This window comes from Diuraphis noxia, unplaced genomic scaffold (assembly GCF_037042655.1).
Source record: "Diuraphis noxia isolate RWA-SAM2 unplaced genomic scaffold, SU_Dnox_SAM2 contig0002, whole genome shotgun sequence".
NCBI lineage: Eukaryota > Metazoa > Arthropoda > Insecta > Hemiptera > Aphididae > Diuraphis > Diuraphis noxia.
Genome location: NW_028301712.1, coordinates 42,660,342 through 42,676,646, shown reverse-complemented (window position 1 = coordinate 42,676,646; position 16,305 = coordinate 42,660,342). Strand labels below are relative to the sequence as shown.

Below are 16,305 nucleotides of genomic sequence, written 5' to 3'. Positions count from 1 at the left end.
GGTTAGATACCTGCAACCTGCACAACGTGGATCAATAATGTTATAGGTATATTATAGAATACTAAAAAGCATGAAAGTTTTATTTAATTATGGAATAACGATTCTGCAAATTCGCTTAATAAGATTCACCATTTGTATAACATAAAAACACGAATCCGCAAATGTCATAGCCATCAGATTACGAGTGATTTTAAAATTTAAATGCAACGTTTCAATAAGAAGCCATTTTATTTGTTTGCTCTCGTAATATTATAAATTAATAATTATGATAGCCATGTTTGAATGTCAGAAATAATAAAATGGTATGCGTTAATTTATTGATAATGTTTTTTGAAACAATATTATAATGGTGTCATTGTATCAATTTATCAGTACCTATAGGTAATGGCACTTAAAGGTATATTAAAATTAAACTCCGTATTATAAGGCTGTAAATGTTAGAACTTGTGGTGAACATTTATTTCGTTCAATAATAATTGTGCCATACAGTACAATAGAAAATTGTAAATAATATATCTAGTTATATAGAGATGGTGTAATTTACAATTATTTTATATTTTCATATTTTATCAACAATAAATTAAATTTATCAACTTTTGACAATTGATAATGCTAGTTGTGTTACCGTACAGAAAACGTATTGTTAATATTGCAGCGTTCTGAGTTATATTAAATAGGTAGCTGTGATTTATTGGTTATTGGTCCGTACCAATAACCATATTCATATATGGTTTTATAATATTATATGAATATACATAGGTACCTATATTGTAATTTGTAGAATTAAGTTACGAAATATTTTAGTTGTATAATGTGTTACAAAATATTATAGAGTAAATTGAATTATAAATTAAAATAAAATTTGAAATCTCTATTTATAATTACGTAAACGCTCAATGGTACGTTTTACTCAAATGTTCTTACTAATCAATTATTTAATCATATATTCATATCTATTTTAACGTTTATTTGCATTTTGCAAGGAACCAGATAAATTTTTCTTATCGTTTTTGTTAGCAGAATGCTTGTAATATCTATGTTGCGGAATGTCAGACCATTTACGTAGGTCTATCTATTTGTTACAGTAGGTAAACTTTGAAATTATAGCGATATGGATATTGGCTAATACTTCATTTAATGTGGTTTTAATTTTCATAAAAGTTAAAGAAGTTTAATAATCATTTTGATGTAGATGTTGCTCTTTCAATTGATTTACAGCTAAAATGCCTATTTTAAAATTCTTATTCTGAATTGCTTTTATTCTTACAATCTATAGGTAATAAAATAGTGCGATACGCACCGCATGCATATTATGATCTACGATTGATAATTTCGAGTGTAGATAAATAGTAAATAAAACGGGAAAAATTACGCTAAATTACTGTATAATATTTAATTATTTGAGAGTCGTTTAAACGTGTTTTGATAAAATCGTATGTAATTAATAATTATGTACATAACTTATGTGTAAAGTGTAAAATTTAGTTATATTCAATATTGTAATTTGTATCATTTTTAATTGTTAATAAATTGTTTGAAAAATTTAAAAGAATATGTTTTTTGTAGACAATAATTTACCATTATATTTTACTACTTTTGTGGCTACACTGATTTGGGCGGAGACCAATCAGAGCACCTTATTCATTTTTTACATTGCAGCATAGGAAGTGCACAATCTGTTTTCATATAATCTGTGCTAGAAGTATTGGCGTCCTGGGCAAAACCATGTTTTGGTTTATTAAGATAAATAAAATTAAGATAAATAAAATTAATATGTATTTTTTTTTTATTTTTTTTTTTTATTGATCGTTTACAACTTCGGCAACAAAGGCCATTAGTTATTTTATTTTTTACATTACATTTGCTTACATGTTTAGATTTGGTTATAAATATTGGTTTGCTTGAGGAAATATATATTTTGTATTATAACTTAAAATGTTTGGGAACCGCTGGTCTAGGATATGTTATACTATATGCATTATATTGTTATTATTGAAAAAAAAAATCAGATTCATTATGTACCCGAGACTTATTCAGTCATTCATTGTAGGTATATACAATTTATTATAAAGTATTAATGTAAGAATATAAATTATATTCTAAAAATTTAAATACCCATGAATAATATTTTTAAATTACAACAATATAAGTATATAAATAAAAATATTATTCTTAATTATTTAATATGCAATTTCATGCAAATTTGAACTTAAAATAACTATAAAAAAAATTGTGTTTGTATAGTTTTTGGATTTTTTTTGCCTCTGAACTAAGTGGAACGTTATTTTAAATTTTAAATTCCTAGCTATAAAAGTTAAACGTTTTAAACATTTTTAACAACTAAAGAATTTGCAAATTTTCAATCAAATAATTGTTGTCAAAATTTGAACTTTAAATGGTTGTAAAAATCCCTGTGTATTTTTAATATTTTTCAACTGCTATTACATCAACTTTTGGGGAACCTTGTATTACATTTTCAAGTTTTTTGACTCAATGAATCCAATTTCATTGATATTTATGAAATAAAAAACTAAAAGAACGGACAAATTTCAAATATCTGTAAGTAACGTAAAAATTGTTAAAATATTTTGAGAGTATTATAAACTATAGGAATTGATAAGATAAACATTTGTTGTAAATTTCAAATTTCTAGACTAATTCGTTTTAGAATAACAACAAAATAAGAATATCGCTTTAACAGAAATTAAGTGAATATCCAATGATGTAATTTAAATATTCATAAAAATTTAATTTGACTCTCCGATGGAAATTTTTTATTTCATAAAAGTAGACAAATTCGTGAAGAAAGTTGTATTGCATTTTCAAACATTAGATTCAAAAAGATAAATTTTTATGAATTTCAGAAATTCAGATGCTCATAAACATTTAATTTAATTTTCCGATAGCGAATTATTTGATAAAGTTTTGGATAAAAATTTTCGTGATTTTTATGTATTTTATCAAAATTTGAACTTTAAATGTTTATTGAAAAAAATTGTGACTATGTATTTTTAATATTTTTTAACTGTCATTGTAACAATATATTAGAAACCTTGAATTCAATTTTAAGTGAGTTTAAGTTGTTTAAGATCTTAATGTAAGAATATACCCTATAGACTGCAGTATGTAATCTCAAGATAATTACAAACAATATATAATCATGATAGAATTGTTATTTGAAAGGCTCATCAAATTATCTTAGATAGAAATTCATAAAAGTTTTTCTTTTTAAATCTAAGATTTGAAAATAAAATACAAGGCTCCTAACATATTTTTATAATAGCAGTTGAAAAATAAAATAAATACATAGTCACAATTGTTTTTACAAGCATTTGAATTTAAATTTTGACAACATACGTAAAAAATCACGAAAATTCGCAAATTATTTTAAGCTAGAAAATTCATAAAAATTTTTCTTTTTAAATCTAAGATTTGAAAATGTTTAATAATCTATAGGTAATATATCCTAGACAGATAAACCGTTTCCGCTCAGAATCGTTTTTCGTATACAATGATATAATATCATTGGATTCAAATTTAATTCCTTCCATTACAGTAACCCACTTGTAACCTACTGTACAGCAGAGCGACATCCACGACTTACCCGCTTTTTTAAATTTTTTATTTATAAATTAATATAACTTTGATATTAAGGTTTTGATAGAAAATCGTATAAATTATATTATTGTACATAATATATTAAAGTGACCATATAAGAAATCATACATCATATATAAGTAAAACATATAAGTTTAATTAAATATTAAAATTAATTTATAATTTAAAATATTAAAAATGTTAAGATCTACATAATATAATGTTACAATACAAAAATATTACCAAATGCAAAAAAAATATTTCCATCTATCATAAATTCTACCAAGATTACTGATGGAGGATTTTTGACGACGGTGGTTATAAAATTTGGACAGTTAAATATCTCATTTAAAAGAACCAAGGGTTGATTCTTCTTTTTATCGGCAAAGTTTTTCACCATCTAAAATAAAAGAGCATGAGTTATAATATTTACTATAATATTTTATTCCTAACAACAAACAGGCTACATATATGCAAAAAATATTATGAACTCATATTCTTATATATCTTATATCTTATATAAAGTCTATTCTTCTTTACCTCCGGTATCAACATTCTTGGTTTTTTGCTGAAAATAAATGATTCTATATCGTCTTGAATGACCTAAAACAAATTACATACCATTTATAATGATAACATATGCAATAAATGTGATCATTTATACACAAGTTTAAAAAAAAAATAATCTTGCCTCTTATATGGTTCAAACTGTGTGCTAAATTCTTTTCATGTGATTTTTCTAGCAGTATACTTTTATACATATAGATAGATAAAGGTTAAAATATACTAAATAATAATCATACATACAACGATATTCAATTTATAGTTAAACATTATGTAATTTAATTCGTTTTATCGAGAACAGACTAAGAATAATTCAAATATTCGATTGAATGATATTTAGGTCTATCGCTATTTAATTTAATCTATCTTCTGACCATAGTTCTGATATATCTCTGTACCAAATTTCATCGCAATCAGTTCAGCCGTTTAGAAATGCATATATTTGGACAAACAGACAGAAATCCATTTTTATATACAGGGTGATTTTTTTATCATAAACCACTCATTATTTCAAAAAGTCAGTGGCGTAGCGTGCGTTTCAGCTTAGTGTATGCATTGAAGTTGTAAGTTAATAAAAGCGTAGCCTTAAAATATAACTAACGTAGTCTTAAAATATAACTCGAAACTAGTTTAAATAGTTTTAATTTAAAAACGATATGTCACACTTATAATATAAATTAATTATACGCACTTTACAACTTTAAATAATAATTTTTTAATATAACATTATAGCCGGCAAAATATACGATAGACGGCTCTATGCATACGGTATGCAATACTGATCCAGCATACACGAGTGACGTAAACACGACCACGAGCATTCTATGTTTTGTTATTAATATTATCGATAAGAAATATAAATAGCTGTCGCTAAATGTCTGTACTAGTATGCAATCGCCAACGTGCATACTGCGTACATAATGAACATGTTACATGATAGGTATTAGCCATTAGATATAAATATGACGGACAATAGCGCGACGCGGCCGTAGTGTTGCGGATTAATCAATCCTAATGTACTTAGAAGAAAATATACAAAATATTATAATATTATAAAATATTAAATTAATACAATCTAACATGTTTTTATAAAAATATTACATTATTAATACAAAAAAAAATTATTATTTCAATTTGGGAAGTGTATGCTGTGCATACACAGCATATGCACACGCTACGCCACTGCAAAAAGTATCAATGTTTTTGAAAATATTTTTTACAAGGTTTCATGTTGTTAAAAAAACAACGTTTTTTATTAAAAAATTATGTTTTTTAATATTTTTTATCCTTATAATTTTTTAAGTTTTTTACTTTTTTGAATGACAACCTAGAGTTTTAATTTCATATTCCAAAGCAGAATATTTTTCTAAGCATTTTGATACGTAAAAATCGAATTTTGGACGAGTAGTTTATGACGTAGAGCAAGGACTTTCATGCACTAAAAAATCATCAAATATGCATTTAAAAATATGCACTTATGCATCAAAAAATTAAAAATATGCGGTTAAATATGCCCTTAAAAAAATTAATTTTATTATTATTCTATATAATTTTTAACTAGATTTATATTATTATTTATTAAATTGATTTGGAATCTGTTTTGAATGATTGATGTATGTTCTTTTTAATTATTATTCTGCACCTAATAAAACAAAAAAGGTATTTTAAAATAATTGATGAATTATTCTCAAATATTTACCTTACCTAAATTAGAATTGCACTGAATTATTAACATTTCTTTGATATTTTCAAATAGCAGAGAACGTCTTTTATCTGTCAGCAGGTTCTTATATTGCGAAAAACTTCGTTCGACGTCCACTGACGTGATCGGTGCATATTTGTTAACCTTAGTTCATGAAAAATATTCACCAAAGAGCTTGATTTTTGACAAACCATCAAAATATGCACTAAAAGCTTAAAATATGCTCTTATAATCAAAAATATGCCCCTTAATCCAAAAAATGTCCAAATATGCAAAAATATGCACTAAAAACTTTGAGTATTTCATCATAAACGTTATGAAATGTATTTTTTATTTAACAAGCATACAATAAAGTTAACCAGAAAAAATATGCAAATGCATGAAAGTCCTTGCTCTATTTATGAGTTATAAGTATTTAAAGTTTTGATTGCGGAGTGGAGTGGTACGGGGATACCCCGCAAAATGTTTGTCCACTGCTCCACTTGTCTAAACTTATAATACTTATAACTCATAAACTACTCGTCCAAAATTCGATTTTTACGTATCAAAATACTTAGAAAAATATTCTGCTTTGGAATATGAAATTAAAACTCTAGGTTGTCATTCAAAAAAGTAAAAAACTTAAAAAAATATAAGGATAAAAAATATTAAAAACCTAATTTTTTAATAAAAACGTTGTTTTTTTAACAACATGAAACTTTGTAAAAAAATATTTTCAAAAACATTGATACTTTTTGAAATAATGAGTCGTTCATGATAAAAAAATCACCCTGTATATATAGGTATATATATAAAAACCAAACCAACTAGATTCACTTTCTGGTTGAACGAGGTACTGAAGTCAAAAATCGAAGCACTTTTACTGCCCCAAAACGTTATGACAGACAAAAACAAAAAAAAAAAAAAACACACATCATCGCTCAGCTCAGAATCTAAAAATATTATTCCAATGTAATATTTATCAATTTTTAACATATTTTTATTCAAAAATAAATTATAAATTCGATTCCAATGAAGTATATGTGTAATCTATAATATAATTACATAATATTATACTGTACAATTTTGAAGAAAGTTTAAACTCCTGTATGTACGAGTATGTACTATTGTCCTACACTATTCATAAAAATACCTATAAGAGTATTAGGTATATTTTTCATAAACGTGCACACGGGGTGGTGACTAGTCAAGACTCAGGATAGGCAGTTTATCACTCAGTGAACCTTTTTTTTTAGTTGTACAAGGTTATAAGTTAGTATAATCTATACATTAGCCATTAGGTCAGTGGTTTTAAACCTACGCGTCACGGCTCTCAGTGGCATCATCGGTTATTATCAAGGGAGCCGCGTTTGAAATTAAAACTAAAAATAAAATAAATTTAAATTTAAATTGTACTCGTAAAAAAATAGATCACAAAATTTTTTTTCCTATTATTAATAATTAAAATAATTAAATATTTATCATTAACTAAAATTAGATTAAAATCATCAAATAACGTAAATTTGTTTATTTTAAATGTTCGCATGTTAGCCCTATATTTTATTTCAAAATCTATAAAGGAGTCGTGAACCCAAAAAGGTTGACAATCACTGCACTAGATTAACAATAAAGATTATACTGAGCTATGATATACCTATAGTATAACAATAATATTTATGTTGCACTAAATTAATAGTTTCCTATAACTTCTAACATTGGATTTGGAAAAAAATACCCGTAGTCATAAAATAAAATTGTGTCATATTATTAGTTATGACTTATCAGTTATAAAATGTATCATTTCTATTAATTGAACCAAAATGTATATTTCAAGAACCTATACGTAGGTAATTAATCCATCAGTCGAGTCGTGGCAGCTCTTCAGAGCAGACGTACCTAGTGGTCGGTAGCTCTCCAGAGGAAGTCACTATCCAAGGCATCGTCAAATCCGTGCGCGAGGTGTGTTCTAAACCACGCCCAGCGTCCAAAAGCAGCAGCCACACGCACGCAGGCGTAACCACGCCCAGCGGCCAACCACGTCCGTTCCCGTGCGCGCAGGCGCACCAAACCACGCCCAGTGACCAACCACGAGGCTCTCCGCGTGCACATGCGCAGATACCTAGCCGTTGGCTACTAGACCTCGTGTGCGACCACCAAGACAACAGTTCAGCCGGGACAGTGAACAAGACAAGTCGGACCAACAAACAGGCAGCCGAAGACAACACATTGCACCAGCGACCCGGGGCTCGGGCCCTTGGTAGCACAATGTCTTACACCAGCTCGGACGGTGAAATGGACCTCACTAACCGGGTCGTGGCGGCAATGACTGGTGCAGACGCCCTCAGTTGGAGCTCCGGCGCCCCGTTCGAGCCTGAGAAAAAAAAGATGAAGACCACAGAGACCTCCCAAGCCACCTTGGAACCACCTCAGGTCAACGGGAGCGTCTGGTGCGTGAGACTCAGAGAAAAACTGAACAAAACGAGGTCCATTCTTAAAGCAGCCGCCTCCGATACCAAGAAAATCATCGAAAAAACAGCGGACGTTTCCTTGAAGGGATACTTACATAGCCTGCTAGTTCAAACTGATGAGGCGCACCAAACGGTAGATTCCCTTCTCTCGAAGAAGGGGAATGTGCTGAACCTACCAGAGTTCGGACCACTTCACAGAGAACATACCAGCAACAAGAAAGTCTCCACTGCTGATGCCTCCACGGACATGATTCTGACCCCAGGTTATTGGGATAGTCACGTGGTCATAGAGTCGAAGGCGGTAACTGCTCGTAGAAGAACACGGAAACCAAAGTTGCCAAGCGGCCAGCTCCCGCAGGAAGTACAGACGGACGTCGCGATGGAAACTGACACGGAAGACTGGTCCCAAGTCGTCAGCCGACGCACCGGGAAAAATCTGACGACGGCAGCGCGTCAGCCCACCGCCGGCTCCCGCTCGCAGCCTTCAGGTTTTTCCAAAAAACCACCAGCGATACTCATTAAAAATGCCGACGGGAAGAGTTACAGAGACACAGTATTGGCGGTACGCAATTGTGGCCTGACCAGAGCAGAGATCGGCACCAGCGTTACCATGAGACAGACGCGGGATGGATGTCTTCTTCTGGAGCTTCCCAAAGGAGGAAACTCAGTCACAGCAGCCAAACACATAGTCTCAGCCATGTCGCTAAAGCTAGGAGACACCGTGGGTAAAGTTCTTCAGCTCGGCGTACAAGTGGAGGTCGAGGTGCTGGACATCGACGCAGCCGCCACCGCAACAGAAGTTTTGGAGGCTCTCCGTAACGCCATCCCTGGTCAAGGCGACCCAACCGTCAAGATCGACCGGGACGTAGTCAGTGATGTCAGGATATGGGGCACACGATCTGGACAACAGATTGCCACGGCAAAAATGCCTAAACACGTTGCCACCCAAATATCCAGAGTTCCGATCGGGTGGACCATGTGCCGGGTCCGACCCAGGACGCAGCCACCAGAGAGGTGCTTCAGGTGCCAGGCCTTCGGACACAACGCCAGGACCTGCACAGCAGAAGACAGGACTGGCGCCTGCTGGAAATGCGGTGTGATAGGCCACTCCATGAAGAACTGTACCGAGGCGGACGACCGTTGCATAGCGTGTGAAAACGCCGGACTGCAGAAGGTCACGCATAAGCCGGGCTCGGGCGCATGCGCTGCCAGGAAACAGTCGGGTGGAGCAAAGACGTCAGATGATTAGTTTCCTGCAAATTAATCTCAACGCAAATTGGTCAGCGGAGCAGCTCATGGCACAGACGGCGGACGAGATCGGGGCGGACATCCTCATTGTGTCTGAACCAGCTACCAATCACGGGCACGAAGATCGATGGTGCTTCAGCGCCGACCGCAAAGCCGCCGTGGGAACATCGTGTCACACAGCACTCAGCCACGATGGCCGGGGCTCCGGCAACGGGTTTGCTTGGCTCTCTTTCCGTGAGCTGACCGTTTTTAGCTGCTACTTCAGACCTGGGGCCACACTGCTGGACTACGGACTCTTCCTCGACGACCTCGAAGCGGCGATCCGCGCTAGGGGAAATGCCTCGATTATCCTGGCTGGTGATTTCAATGCCTGGAACATCGAATGGGGCTCGAGGACTAACAACCCTAGAGGCGGTCCGTTGTCCGATCTCGCCACCAGCCTAGGACTGATCCTGGCCAACTCGGGTACCACGCCCACCTTCGTGAGAGGGGCAGCCACCTCAATAATAGACGTCACATTTTACCGAGGTGTCAACGTTACGGGATGGCATGTACCTGAAACGGAAACCCTGAGTGACCACAATTACGTCTGCTTCAGCACGGCGAATCAGGCCCAGGCCCAAGTTCAAGCCGAACTCCCCGCCCATGCCCACCCTGGCTGGTCCGTGAAGAAGTTGAACGTTGACGCCTTGCGCGGTCACCTCAGCACCACGCGCCTAGGAGCCACAGTCGGACCCATATGCGTTGAGAAAGCCCTGTCCTCGGCGAATTCGCTTGACACTTTCCTGTTCGGCACCTGTGAGGCATCAATGCCCAGAAAAAAAACGGGTCCCCAGGGCAGGCGACAAGTGTACTGGTGGTCGGAGGAGATCGCTGAGCTGCGGCGGCAATCCCTGGCCCTCCGCAGGCGCTACCAAGCCTGCCTCAGACACGTAAACCAGCCTGGCGTCCAGGAAGCGAGGTACTTCTACATCGCTGCAAAAAGAAAGCTTCGCATAGCCATCCGAGAGGCGAAGAGCAAATCCTGGGCTGACCTCTGCGCTCAGATCGACTCCGACCCCTGGGGTAGACCATATAAACTCGTAATGAAGAAACTAGGCTCCCGCAACCCAGCCGCGGACTCCAGGGGCAGAGAGGCTGTCATCGCCGATTTCCTGTTCCCGGCAGCCCCCGTCACGGATTGGAGCTTGGCTCCTTCCGCAGCGGTGCACAACATCTTTCAGGCGTTTGACCCGGTGCTGAACACGATAGAGTTTACCAGAATCATTCCGGAATTCAAGCCAGAAGAACTCAGCAGAGCAGTCAACAGACTCGCATCGGGCAAGTCAGCTGGACCTTCGGGAATTCCCAATGAGATCCTCAGGGCTACCGTGTCCGCCCAGCCCAGCGCAGTCCTTAGCGTTTTCAATGACTGCCTCGACGCGCTGACGTTTCCAACATGTTGGAAGAGGGCACGGCTGGGGCTGCTCCGTAAGGGCCCAGACAAACCTCCGGACGCCCCGTCGAGCTATAGGCCGATCTGCATGTTAGACACCCCAGGCAAGTTGCTCGAGAGGCTCCTTCTCCAAAGACTCGAGGATCATCTGGACGAGCACGGGGGACGAAGAAGAGCCCCTAACCAGTTTGGCTTCAGGAAAGGATTCAGCACGGAGTGTGCAATTGGCAAGGTACTCGGCATCGCCGCACAGGCAGCCACCACCCCGAGAAAGAAAAGTATCTGTGTTTTGGTGACTCTGGACGTCAGGAATGCCTTCAATTCTTTGAGGTGGCCTGTAATCGATGCAGCTTTGAGGCACATCAACACCCCGGAGTACCTGGTGGAGATGCTTCGGTCTTGGCTGACTGATAGAACGCTGCTGACTGGTGAAGAGATGGCGGAGAGGCCGGTGACCTGCGGAGTGCCGCAGGGCTCCGTTCTTGGCCCAGCCTTGTGGAACGTCGCGTATGATTCCCTCCTGACGATGGACACGCCACCCGGGGTGCAGCTCGTCGGCTTCGCGGACGATCTCGCGGTCGTGGGAATGGCCGTGACCGGGCAGCAACTCGAAGACGCAATCAATCCCACACTCATGGCCATTGACGACTGGATGCGTAGCAGGGGCCTGGAGTTGGCTCATCAGAAGAGTGAAGCGGTGATCCTGTCTCGGAGACGGGCGTTTGTCCCACCTCGACTGACGATCAACGGCCACCTGATCCCACTGCGAAATGAAATCAGGTACCTCGGGGTCATTCTGGACAAGCGTCTGACTTTTGCAGCCCACACGAACACTGTCGCAACGAAGGCAGCCCGCTCAGCCGCTGCTCTGTCCAGGCTTATGCCGAACATAGGTGGACCGGTTCAGTGGAAGAGGAGGCTGCTAGCGTCCGTTGTAGAAAGTCAGTTGTTGTACGCCGCTCCTGTCTGGATCTCCACCATCACAGACGTCGCCAGAACGAGAGCGATCTTGATCCGTCCACAGAGGACCGCCGCCATGAGGGTGATCCGGTCCTACCGCACCGTGTCGGACCAGGCCGCTCTGGTTCTGGCCTGCATGCCGCCCGCCGATCTGCTCGGATTGGAAAGACGCAGTATCAGGTCTCGACTACGCGACGTTTTGGAACCCGGCGAACAACGACCTTCCAAAGCAACCGCAAAAAGCGAAGCGAGAAACGCTACGATCGGTGCCTGGCAGGCTAGATGGCAAGCAACCTCAAAAGCCGCATGGACGCGCTGCGTCATCCCTGACTTGGGGAGATGGCTGGGGAGGACCGTCCCGTGGGTGCCTCTGACGTTCCACATGACACAGGCACTCACGGGCCATGGTTGTTTCCAGTGGTACCTCCATCGTATGGGCAGGGCCACCAGTCCACGTTGCTGGCAGTGTGCAGACGACTCGGACACCGCCGAACACACATTATTCCAGTGCGTCTACTGGGAAGGATTTCGGGAAGCTCTAACCTCCCGGCTAGGTCGTCGTCCGAACACCATCGACGTGCCCGACATAATCTGCGGTCCAGTGTTCGAGACTCTGCCGCTGGACCCAATCGATAGGCAAGCGGTTCTCATAGAAGCCGAGGAAATTTTTAAACTTTTTTACCGTATGGTGGAAAACATCCTTACCACGAAGGAGGATGAGGAAAGGCGTCGTCAGGCCACAGAAAGACCTCCGAATTCACCGAACTAATTAAAATTACGCATACCTATAGTTAAGTTTCAAAAAAATGTAGCCGAAGGCAAGTTCTTTACTATTGTACAACATCCATTGTAATAGCTAGCGAACGGGAGACTGGCCCGTCGCAGCTACTAAATGTGTAATTGGTTATTTTTATCAATAAACGATGGGGGCCGGAGGAGAAGTATTGGCACCATGGTTCCTCCTCCGGTTCTCGATACTAACGAAAAAAAAAACAAAAAAGGTAATTAATCCATACTATTATACGTCTGGCGACCGGAAAAAAGACTGCAGGAGTTTGTCGTTTGCGCATAATTAGTACTTCAGATTAGAAATTTGATTGGTCATTTACATATCGTACATATTTTTAACAATATAAAAGTATCTACCTACCAACTATAGTGACATGACCGAATGATACACCGATAATATTATGTAGATTACAATAATATTAATTACTGATAACTTATAAGTTTTAAGTTTAGGAACCAAGGTTGTAGATTTATACGAAAAGTAAATAATGATATTTATTAATATTTGAATAATTTTATACATACTTTTTTATATAGGTAAATAATTAGTAATGACACGTAATTTATAATGAATCTAGTCTCATAATATGATTAATAAAGCTAGGTATAGGGAAACACTTCCTATGCCTTTTTAATGAAAGCGATGCGCAAACGTCCTACGTTCAAAAAGACGCTGCGTCATATGAATTTTATATGCATTTCAAGAATAAAATTTGCATCTACAACACTTGGGTAGTATATTTTTCGTGACATTAAATATTTATTTTCAGTCTAAAATATAAATTTAAGCTACAAAAGAATATAAAAACAAACTCACCTAAAATATCGATTCTTTCATGCTTTGTTGAAGTCCGTGAAGTGTGAAGTGTAAGCATTCCGGAGCGACGCTGACTATAATTTATTCCGACAAAATACTTTCCAAAATCTGGCTTTATTTAGTTTAGCTGACACATTACTATTTATATTTAAATTACTAACTAGATCGCTATAGTACTTTCAATGATTACCTTTTATACTTTTTTAAAAGAAATGGTGTTTCCTCACTTCGTTGTTATTAAGTGTATTGATACTTGTTCTATAGATTCAAAATATTTTCTGTAATACAGTAAAACATTTAATCGCACTTTTCTTAGTGACAATAAGTAATAAAAATTGTATGGGCAATGATATTTCTTCGCTATTTCTCTAAATTTTTGTTTGTAGAATGTGGGGAAATGCTGTAGAAAATATGAAAAACACATGAAATAAAAAAAAGTAAAAATATTGGGAATTTTTTAATATTAATTGTGATGTGTAGGCTAGACAACAATTTCTTAAATCATTGGAACACATTCAAATATTGAAACATTGAAGCTGATTCAAACTGGTTCGAGAATCATTTAACATTACCCAGAGAAAATGCACAACGAAACTATATTCTGTATTACGTTTATGTTAAACTGTTTCAAAAATGTTCAGGTTTTTTATTTTATTTAAAAATGTTTCAGTATTGTAAAATAATTTAAATTTATTAAATCTACTAAGTCATGTTAATTTCTAAGCGTATCGGTGTTAATTAATTTAAAATTTGCAATTATAATATGTTAATGAGTATAGTTCCAGTGCTATGATTTGCGAGCCCCCCCCCCCCCCCCCGCCATCTCACGGACAACAGACAAGGACAACGATAACATAGTTGTTAAAATATTATTCTCGCCATCACTTCAATTATTATTCTAATTGTCTATTTCTTCACCACGCAGCGTGTGTAAAAAAAACGTCATAATAATACCTAGGTAATATCAAAAAATAAAACACCAAAAAAATATCGCGAGGCCCTAATGCCCTATGCGGCCACACTTCGTGTACACCCTTCGTGCCGACACTGCTATTTATGCATGATTTATTGTGACAAGTATCTTTCGAAGTTTGAACTATATGGGCAAGTTATAAGTAATAGTATTTAATATATTCTAAAAATTTTAATTAACAATAACATTTTTGACGGCCAATCAGATAGGCAATCTAGGGACATTCGTGTATGGACATGTTTCAAAGTTTCAAATGAAAATTGGCAGTATTAAAGTCGATAAAATTAAACAAAATGTTAAAAGACTATAAAAACAGGTTTAAAACATTTAAATAGGGCGTTTAAGATAATTAAATTCTCTAAAATATATGCTGACATGCTGTAATGGTGTAGGTACTAAAGTTCTGGTACCTATATGATTAATAAACAATAATCGATTATTTGAAGTTCACGCTAGTAACATTATTAATATCATTTATGTTATTCAAAATGAATTGGTAAAAACTGAACCATTATTGAATAATTATATTTATTATATTTTGGGATAAATTCACAATAACACATAAGGAAAACTTCTGGGGGAAGCCCCTTCCAGAAATGTTTGACTCAGAGTTTTCGAATAAATGTGTACCTAATAATACATTATGTTAACTTTTTGCTAATTTAATGCTAACAAGTTTAAAAGTATCTAATTATTAAATGTTTAATATAAATTAACTCATACAATATTCAATAAAGCAGCAACTGCATGTATGAAGGTAACTGTCTTCATATACGGACCATACCTTATATTTTGCAATAAACAATTTTCATCAGTAATCCAGTAAATATACATCAAATACCTACATCTGTAATTTCGTTCATCAAGTCAGATAATGAAAGTGAACGTGAATTAATTCCTTATTTTTAGGAATAGGAACATAAATATTATAATTATTTTGTAAGATTCTACGCATAATATCCAACGTGCCGTGGTTCGTCAGAAACGAAGCACTTCATACAGACTTCAGACTCCCGATGGTTAAATCCTACATACAATATCTCTCAATACATTTTTTTAGCCAACTAAACAACGCCAAAACTGCAAAATATTTCAAACTCAGCGATAAGCCTACCCTCCGGCGTCTCAAGCGCGCGCGGACGTCCTCATGATGCCCTTTCTCAACACCAATAAGATTTACAAAAAAAAAAAAAAAATACACTTAGATTAACTAATATTATGATGTCATATTTTATTATTTATTTATTCATCTTTGTAATTTACTGTATATAATGTAATTAATTTACGCTTAACAACTTAATGATGTTAAAAATTCTTTATTATATCAATAAGTTCGATGACCTTGTATGTCAGAAACACTTTAATTTAATAATAATATAAAAAAAAAAATAATTATTTTGTAATGTACCCATAATATATATAATGCACTATTTGAGATAAATTTTAAATAATATTTTGTATACATTAATTTACAATTATACTTAAAATAAAAATATTTAGGATAATAAAATAATTTTACACAGTATTTATGTAAAATAAGGTAAATATAGGAACCAGATACTTTTTAGAGGAACTAGGAAAAGGACGAGTTCCTTTTTTATAGGAACGAGGAATTGAACGATTTCCTTTTAATATTAAATAAACGAGGAACTAAACAAATTCATATTTATAATAGAGGAACAAGGAATTGAACAGATTGCTATATAAAAGAAATTTTAACAACAATGAATACATTTAATAGATTGCGAGAAAGGAAAAGTTTATTGGTGAAAA

At 35.8% G+C, this 16,305-nt stretch overlaps 1 long non-coding RNA gene across 1 annotated transcript; it reads right to left on the bottom strand.

Moving 5' to 3' along the window:
- Window positions 1-3,811: 3,811 nt before the first annotated feature.
- LOC149058487 (uncharacterized) lies at window positions 3,812-4,914 on the bottom strand. Its single transcript, XR_016190478.1, has 3 exons — window positions 4,289-4,914; window positions 4,138-4,200; window positions 3,812-3,997 (listed from the first exon to the last, which is right to left on the bottom strand). It is a non-coding gene; the product is annotated as an uncharacterized LOC149058487 (long non-coding RNA).
- Window positions 4,915-16,305: the final 11,391 nt, after the last annotated feature.